The 9,502-nt window shown below is 40.1% G+C and overlaps 1 non-coding gene across 1 annotated transcript; it reads right to left on the bottom strand.

The window, feature by feature from the left end:
• Nucleotides 1–490: 490 nt before the first annotated feature.
• On the bottom strand, nt 491–595 carry LOC140617779 (U6 spliceosomal RNA). The gene has a single exon (XR_012017944.1). It is a non-coding gene; the product is annotated as a U6 spliceosomal RNA (small nuclear RNA).
• Nucleotides 596–9,502: the final 8,907 nt, after the last annotated feature.

Here is a 9,502-nt window from a genome sequence, read left to right as displayed (position 1 = left end):
TAGTGCCTTTTTCTTTTTCTTTTTTCTTTTTTTCTTTTTTTTTTTGAGAGAGAGGGACCAAATTATTTTATTTGAAGGAATGGTGTGGTGAACCAGCTGCAGAGCCTGAGAACTGAGTCTCGTAGTCCTGGCCACACTGGGGATATGGGAGGTCATGAGTGGGCACACTGACTCTTGACCACCTTGTTCTACAGCTCCTCTGCTCCCCCCTCCTTGAGTCAATAGACTATTCTTTTGCATTTTGAAGCAAACATGTTTTTTTCTGCTTCCCAAAGTTAATCATTCCTATAGCCAACCTGTTAGGTCTTTTAATAAAAACTGGAGAGGACAGAGCCTTGGGGTCCAAGTCCAAGTCTGGTTTGTATCCAAGTCTGAGTCTCGGTCCCCTGTCCCTCAGATTCAAATTCAATGAGACTCTGAGTCTTTCTTCATATCGCCACCTCTGACTATCCTGGATCCATGGCAGAATGGTACAAATGAAAGAAGTAAAAAACATACAGAATGCTTCACGAATTTGCAGGTCAACCTTGCACAGGGGCCACACTAATGTCTCTATCATCCCAATTTTTTGTATATGGGCTGCTAAAGTGAGCACACCTTGTATTTTCTAAGTCATGTGTTTTTCTCTCTTATTCATTTACTTATTTGAGACTGGCTTTGGCATATGTTTAAGAAATAGTAATGTTCTCACGGGCTCTGCAAATGAACTTTTAGGCACACATTCTAGATAGTAGCCAAAAATTTGTCATACCAGTTTATTGTCATACCAGCTCATTCTTTCCCAAATACAGTTTTAAATCATGGCTAGCTATCAGCCATAGGTAATAAGGTTTTAGAATTTTTGAATATTCATTTCATGAATTCTGGGGGTTTTCTGTCTCTGAGACTTGCTACACTTAATTTTTTACAGTTGTAATCTAGCCACATGTAAATTTCCGACTTCCCAAGTCTATGTTCGTGTCTCATCAAATTCCCATTATCTTGGTGATACATTCTAATTTTACTATTAATTACATCATCATTATTCTGATGGGAAATACAGCAAAATCTTTTAACTTATTCTAAGCAGATATTTTCAAAAATGTTCAATACCTATCACAGAACAGAGTAAAAGAAGTTGAAAGAAATGAAAGAAGTATACGCGGAGTTCTAGTCACGATCTTCATTCTTGAGAAAAATCACAATAATTTCAGGTATGCTTTATGTATGCGGGTTTCCTTAGATTCATGCACCACTTCAGCTTCCTCAGGACATAGAGAGAAGCCTGTTTCAATTTGCAGTTCCATAAAATCAGAAGAAATGGATGGCCAGAAGGATAGGAAAATACTAATATATTAGCAAAAATTTTTGCCACCAGACTATCCAGAACAACATAGGCAAAATATATTATAATATTGCTCAAATAGTATATAAAGAAGAAGAGCAGGAATGAAATCATAAACTTCATGGCTCTTACATGGGCCTCTGTGATAAGATCCCCAGAATCAATGCCCTTCATCCGCCTGGTATGGTTCCATAAGGAATGGATCAAAAGGACAAAGGAAGCCAGAGACACTGCAAAGGGGATGACGAATAGCATGTTCAGGAATATATTAGAAGTTAGTAAATCATATTTTCTCGCTGTGAAATTTAATGTCACATTGCTTTCAGTGTTTACCTTGGTTTTGATCATGTTCTTAAATACTATATCCTTCAAAAGCAGGGACAAGCAGAAATAGAAGACTGCTCCCAGGACAATAATGAGAAGCAGTCTGTGAATTCTCCGTTTTAGCCAGAAGAAAATGGGATTGGAAGAGTTGGCTATCTTGAGGAAGTAGAAGACACTGAGGCACACAGTACAGATTGTGCAGAAATAATTGCATCCTGTCCAGAGGACTTCAAAGGTTATCAGTTGATTATCATTGTACCATATTTCCTTACAAATTATATCTAGACCTATGCCTAACATTATTATGCACAGCAGAAATATCCTGGAAATGGCTAAGCAGGTAAGAATAAAGTCAATCAGGAAGAACTTCCAGCTCCTGATCCAATCGATACAGTTAACCAATATAATGAATCCATTTCCCAAAATCCCTATTATGAATTCTCCGGCAAAAATCATCATAAATACATTCTTCATTGTGCCTGCCATGACTGCTGGTAGGCAATCTCTGTCTTCAGTACTCCACTGATTTGGAAATGAAGTGTTACAGATTTGTGAATACAAAGCTTTAATGTTCAATAAGTTTCTTTTTCCTGTACTTTGACATCTGCTGGCAAAGGAAAGAATGCCTCCAGTATACTTCCAAAGTCTTAGTTATCTTTGGAAAAACCTCTCAGGATCCAGACTAGTGATTTTCAAGGAAGATAGCATATTACCCGCTGCTGACACAGCTTATAATTTGTATGTAAAGCTATTCATTAGGATTTGAATCCTGGTTTGTTAAAACACAAACTAGAGATCAATTTTTACAGATTTTTTTACAATGTTTTTCTTTTCCTTTAATATTTAGACATTTTTGACTCATTCACCTTAGTTATAAGCTAGAAACATTAAATGCCAATCTAGAAAATATGAATTCGGTCTGGCTGCTCTGAGAAGCAAGCAAATCAGCAGGGGGAATGCCTGAATAGAAAATCAAGCAGGGAGCAGGAGAGGGCTATGAGAGATGTTCTACTACAGGCAGGTTTGAGTCCTGCGGAGGGAGAAGGAAGGCAAGAAGGTAGGTCTTTGGTAGCAGTGCAGTCCTAAGAGAGTTTCAAGAAGTCCTGTGGGAGTTTGTGAGCCCATGGTACCCATCAGAGGTGTCCTCAGCCTCCCAGGAATGATCCTGCCATTGAATCTTGGCCCAACTCAGTCACTGGCTGGGAGCTGCTCATAGAAGGGTTTCAGAACAAAGGAACGTTGGCTTGCCAGCTGTTAAAAGTAAAATCTCCTACCAACCCAGAAAACCTCTCTACAAAGGTTATAGAGAAAGAAAACAGCTTTATTATCAAATAAGAATTAAGCCAGAATCAGATGTACCTCATGGCAACTTACAAAAGCAGAAAGAAATCTCACCCTTATTTACGGTGCCACAGATACGACCCATATGCTCCCAAGGTAAACAATCACTAGTCCTCAAGTGAGAAGACTTTGCAGCACTATTTGATACAAGTAGTTTATCCCAAATTTACCCCGTAACTGGGTTGACCATCTATGTCAGTTAATTGGCTTTCTACAAAGGAAAAATAAAGTTTTATATTTACAACAGGAGGTAGTTTTGCCACTTAGAGTCAGGCTAATGTTAGGCTCCTGTCTCCCATAGAAACTGGGAGCCAGGCGTAACTTATTTTTGATAGGGAGAATTCAACCTCTCATTTTCTTTTGTATTTGCCTTTACATAGCTAATCAGGCTCTCTTAAGTCAGAGATTTTATTTTATTTTATTTTATTTTTAAGTCAGAGATTTTAGAGGCACATTTTTCTAAATACCACATGCAGCAAGCACCTTATAGTCAGAGTTTATCTTTACTACTCACCTTACTGATACATATTATGTGTAAGACTCCAAGTTTTTGTAAATACAGAAAATCCACTAGTCTGGATCCTGAGGGAGGTTTTTCCAAAGATAACTAAGACTTTGGAAGTACACCGGAGGCATTCTTTTCTTTGCCAGCAAATATCAAAGTACAGGAAAAAGAAACTTATTGGACATTAAAACTTTGTATTTACAAATCTGTAACACTTAATTTCCACATCAGTGGAGTACTGAAGACAGAGATTGCCTACCAGCAGTCATGGCAGGTACACTGAAGGATGTATTTATGATGATTTTTGCCGGAGAATTCATAATGGGGATTTTGGGAAATGGATTCATTATATTGGTTAACTGTATCGATTGGATCTCTTGAAGTCTAGGGCAGTTTTGAAACATGGCTGCAAACTCTTTAACCTTCTTCTTATTGAGATCTGGGGTCTGCAACCCCTCCTCTTGAAGCTGATTGGGCTTGTGACTGCTTCAGCTAATATGTTATAGTGGAAATGACATTATAGGACTTGTAAGGCTGTCCTAAAAAGCCATACAGTTTTTGCCTTAATCACTAGAACACTTTCTCTTAGAGTCCTGAGTGCTTTATAAGAAGTGTGACAAATTTGGAACTGATATGCCATGAGGAAATCCAAGCCACATGAAGAGGCCACATGTATGCAATCTGGTCAACCATTCAAACTGAGCCCAGACTTTTAATTATCCTACCCCAGTGACAGATTTATGAGCAAAGAATCTGTTTGGTGATTCCGGCCTCTTCCATCTAAGTCATATTCAGCCATCTGGGTATTCTGATGTTGAAGCTCCAGACATTTTGGAATAGAGACAAGCCATCCTGCTGTGCCTTATCTGAATTCCTGACTCACAGAATCTGGGAGCCTTATAAAATAATTGTTGCTCTGTGCCACTGAATTTTGGATATTTTAAAGAGCAATAGATATCCAGGACAGAATTATTCAGTATATGGATAGAAAGTCTTTTATGATTCCAATTGTCCATATTTTCCCCCAATATAAATAGCATAATTTTTATGTTATGCAAAATTATGTACGATTTTTTTAAAAATAGGCAAAGGATCTATATAGACATTTCTACAAGGAAGATATGCAAATGACTGATAAACACATGAATAGATACTCAACATTATTCGTTATCAGGGAAATGCAAATTCAAACCATAATGAGCTACTCACTTCACATCTACTAGGATGACTCGAATTCAAAAGTCAAATAACAAGCTATTGGAGAGAATATGGAAAAATGAGAACCTCATATATTACTTTTGAGAATATAAAGTGATGCTGCTGCTTTGGAAAATAGTGCGGCAATTCCTCAAGAGATTAAACATAGAGTCACCATGACCCAGCAATTGCATACGTAGGTATAAATTTAAAGAGAAATAAAATACATGTTCACACAAACACTAGTGTGTGAATTTTTAGAACAGCATTATCTGTGATAGTCAAATGATGGAAACAACTCAAAATGGTCATCAAAGGATGAATGCATAAACAAAATGCACTATATCCGTACAACAGAATATTGTTTTGCCATAAAAAGGGATGAAATACTGAGATGTGCTACAACGTGGATGAACCTCGACAACATGACGCTATGTGAAGGAAGTCAGTTATAACAGACTGCATGCTAGATGATTCTAACATGAACATTTAGAATAGGGAAATCTATAGATACATGGAATAAATGAGTGGTTGCTTAGAGCTGGGGAAGATATGGGATGATGAGGAAATAGGGAGGTGATAGCTAAATGCTACAGGTTTCTTTGTGAGGTGATATAAAAATGTTCTAAAATTGACTGGTGAGGGTTGTACATATCCATGGGTATACTAAAAACCACCAAATGTACACTTAAGGGGCAACTAGGTAGCTCAGTTGGTTAAGCGTCCTACTTTGGCTCAGGTCATGATCTCAGGGTCCTGGGATGGAGCCCCACATCAGAGAGTGGGGCTCCCTCTGCCCCTCCCCAGCTCATGCTCTCTCTGTGTCACTCTCAAAAAACAAAATCTTTTTAAAAGATTTTATGGGTGAGTTGTATGGCAATATAAAAGATTAGGTGGGTGAGTTGTTTGGCAATGTAAATTATATTTCAATAAAACTATTTAAGAAAAAAAGATATATAAAATGTTTACCTCACAAACCATGAGTATAACATCTGTGTACATGTTTCATAACTTTCTTATACATTGGAGTGATTCTATTTACTTTGTGATCTTTAATTCTGACATATAAATAAAAATTGTTTCTGAGTTATAAATAAAAATATCAACAACAATATTCATTTCACTTTTGTTAGCTTTTATTATGAGGGAGCTTTTTACTGCTCCTGTGAAACATGATAGGACAGGCTATGCTGCAGCAGCCAAAACATCAGTTTTGTACAAGTTTCATTTCCAGGTTCACTTACATAACCAATTTAGTTGAAAACTGCAGGATGGAGTAGGGACAGTAGGGACAGATGCAGGCTAATGGAATATGTAACACCCAAAAAGTGAACTTTGATGTTCCTCACTGGGAAAGAAAGGGACAAGGAAACTTCTGCTCAATCTCTTGAATAAATAAATCAGTACCAAAACGGTCTGTCATCTTGCTTCAGGTAAAATTTGTTCATTGGCCTGGACCAACCCCAGTCTAATTGCAAGAGCCTGGGAAAATGAGATAACACATAAACAAGTGAAGAGCACATGTCTCTTCCACAGTCCACACTTGCAGCCCTAAAGTATAATCTTATTCCGTCTTCATTGGTATAGAACACTTTTGACTCATCTCCCCAAGAAAGATAATCCAAAGACCAAAACTGAAATATGTACGGCTCACATTCTAGGATCTCTGGTCTGGACTTGGCATCTCTTGATATAGAATTTTATAACGTAAAATGACAGATTTCCTGTTTTACCCACTCTTCCTCCACACACATTCCATGTGCAGTGATGATATTGGGACAGACTAACTACAAATAAACACACATCTTCATTCACAGTGACTTCATAATTCTCAGATATGTTCATTTCTTTATTTTTGTTTTCCTTATACATTCCTCCAATAGAAACTATTTTAATGGTGCTATGGGATTCTGACCTTTGCAATGAATTATTTTTAAACAATTTAGAGATTTCCCTAGAAGACACACTTCTAGTTTTATTTTTACCCTGAGGCACTTTAATCAATGAAGAAAATTTTTTAAGATTTTATTTATTTATTTATTTATTTATTTATTTATTTATTTATTCATTCATTCATTCATTCCTTTGAGAGAGAGAGAGAGCACAGAGCAGAGCAGGGGCAGAGGGGCAAGCATACTCCCCACCAGGCAAAGAGCACAATGCTGGGCTCAATCAGAAGACCCTGGGATCATGACCTGAGGCAAAGGCAGACGCCCAAACTTGAGCCACCCAGGTGCCCCCCAATGAAGAAATTTATTTTTTAAAGATTTATTTACTCATTTATTCATGATAGAGAGAGAGAGAGATAGAGAGAGGCAGAGACCAGGAGAAGGGAGAAGCAGGCTCCATGCGGGAGCCAGATGCGGGACTCGATCCCAGGACTCCAGGACTGCGCCCTGGGCCAAAGGCAGGCACCAAACCACTGAGCCATCCAGGGATCCCCAGAAATTTAAACAATAATTATAGAGTCCACATACTTTAACTGATTTCTACCAATTGAAAAATTTTACCTGGTCTCAGAACTATTAGTTTTATCTTTGTCCTGAACTACTTTAATAAACTGAGAGATTGAAGAATATAGAGTCTACATGCTTTATTTGAGATTTTCTTAATGAGATATTTTTAAAAGCTTTATTGATTTAGGATTAACATATAATAAGTTGTATACTTTAACTGCACAATTTGCTATGTTTTTTTTTTTAATTTTATTTATTTATGATAGTCATCACAGAGAGAGAGAGGCAGAGACATAGGCAGAGGGAGAAGCAGGCTCCATGCAGGGAGCCTGACGTGGAATTCGATCCTGGGTCTCCAGGATCACGCCCTGGGCCAAAGGCAGGCGCTAAACCGCTGCGCCACCCAGGGATCCCAATTTGCTAGGTTTTGACATGTATACTCACCTATGAAAACATCACCAAAATCAAGATAAGAAACGTATTCATCATTTTCCAAAGTTTCTTTATGTCCTTTAGTAATTTTTTTTTTCAAACATACGAGGGTTGATTTACAAGCTCGAGCTTGGGTCCAAGTGTACCTGACACAGCGGAGCAGGGACTTGGACCCCAGGTGGGTTGCAGCTTAGTTTTAAGGGCTGGTCTAGGGGACCTCCAGAAGGAGTGGAGCAATTTCTCAAGTTCTGTTTACATGCTGATATGGGGCTTCCGAGCCCATTGAGCTCTGTTCTTATTCTAATAGGGGCTTCCTGCCCTTGGCTTGGACTCTGTTCTTATTCTAATATGGGGCTTTCTAGGACATTAAGCTGTAAGCTGTTTTCTTCCTGTAACTGAAGTAAGGTAAAGTTCAGCTCTTATTCACAGGAGCCTGGGATGGCTGTACTTGTGCGAACACTGAACTTAAAGTGGAATGGCCTTAATTTTCTCGGCCTCCACATTTCCCCCTCTCAGAGGAACCTAGGGAAGGACCCAATTATGGGTCCAGGTTGCTCTCAGAGTGAGCCAGGGGGAATGATTAAACCAGGATTCTAACCAACCTTGTTGCTGTTCTCGCTCCCATTTACATTCCAGCAAAGAAGCAACATCCTACGTTTTAAGGCAGCACATACCCCACCCCACCCTTTGTTGTAAGAAGACTAAGTCTAATCCCCTTCTATTTTGAAAGACAACCTCAGACTTGGGAGTCTTGGAGGTGGGAAATAAGTGAGAACGACGCAGTCTTAGCTTTAGGGGATTGCCCTTGTCCAGTTGGCTTTTCCATTCTGGAGCAAAGTCCTTGAGAACGGCATGTGGGTCAGCTGGCGGGACGTGGGTGTAGTGGACCCAGGAAGTAATCCCGTCGACCTTGAGAGCGGTGGGAGTGGTCAGGATCACGATGTAGGGTCACTTCCAGCGAGGTTGAAGTGTCTGGTGTTGGTATCTCCGCACGTACACCCAGTCACCTGGCCGATATCGATGGGGATCCGGGGGTGGCCCAGTCTCGTAGAGGGCCCTCACTTAGGCCACACCTGCTCATGGGTTTGTTGTAACATTTGGAGGGAGAAAAGAAGTTGGTGATCAGCAAATTCAGCAAGCACCTCAGGTTTTAAATTGGGGATAATGGGTGGAGGAAGACCGAACATGATCTCGTAGGGAGTCAGTCCCATTTTATATGGGGAGTTCTTCACCCCATATAGGGCGAAGGGGAGGAGAGTCACCCAGTCCCCGCCAGTCTCCAGGGCTAATTTAGTTAAGGTCTCCTTTAATGTTCTGTTCATCCTCTCTACCTGTCCTGAGCTCTGGGGAATATATGCACAATCTAATTTCCAATCTGCCCCAAGTACTAGTGCCACTCCCCGTGTTACCTTAGAGACGAATCCTGGGCCGTTGTCTGATCCGATCCTAACAGGATCAGATTTTTTTTTTAATTTTTATTTATTTATGATAGTCACACAGAGAGAGAGAGAGAGAGGCAGAGACACAAGCAGAGGGAGAAGCAGGCTCCATGCACCGGGAGCCGACATGGGATTCGATCCCGGGTCTCCAGGATCGCGCCCTGGGCCAAAGGCAGGCGCCAAACCACTGCGCCACCCAGGGATCCCTTGTCTGATCAATCTTAACAGGAAAACCATACCTCGGTGCGATGTCTTCCAGCAGTGTCTTGGTCACGGTCTGTGCCGTTTCATGTTTGGTGGGAAATGCCTCTGTCCATCCTGAAAAAGTATCTACAAACACTAGCAAATACCTGTATCCGTATTTTCCAGGTTTTACCTCAGTGAAGTCCACGTCCCAGTAGGCTCCTGGGCGGTCCCCTCGGAGCCGGGTTAGATCCATGGGCGGAGGCATTAGTCAACTGGCATGTGTGGCAGCTCGCAGTCT

The sequence above is a fragment of the Canis lupus genome, chromosome 25 (assembly GCF_048164855.1).
Source record: "Canis lupus baileyi chromosome 25, mCanLup2.hap1, whole genome shotgun sequence".
Lineage (NCBI taxonomy): Eukaryota > Metazoa > Chordata > Mammalia > Carnivora > Canidae > Canis > Canis lupus.
This window is presented reverse-complemented; position numbering and strand designations above follow the sequence as displayed.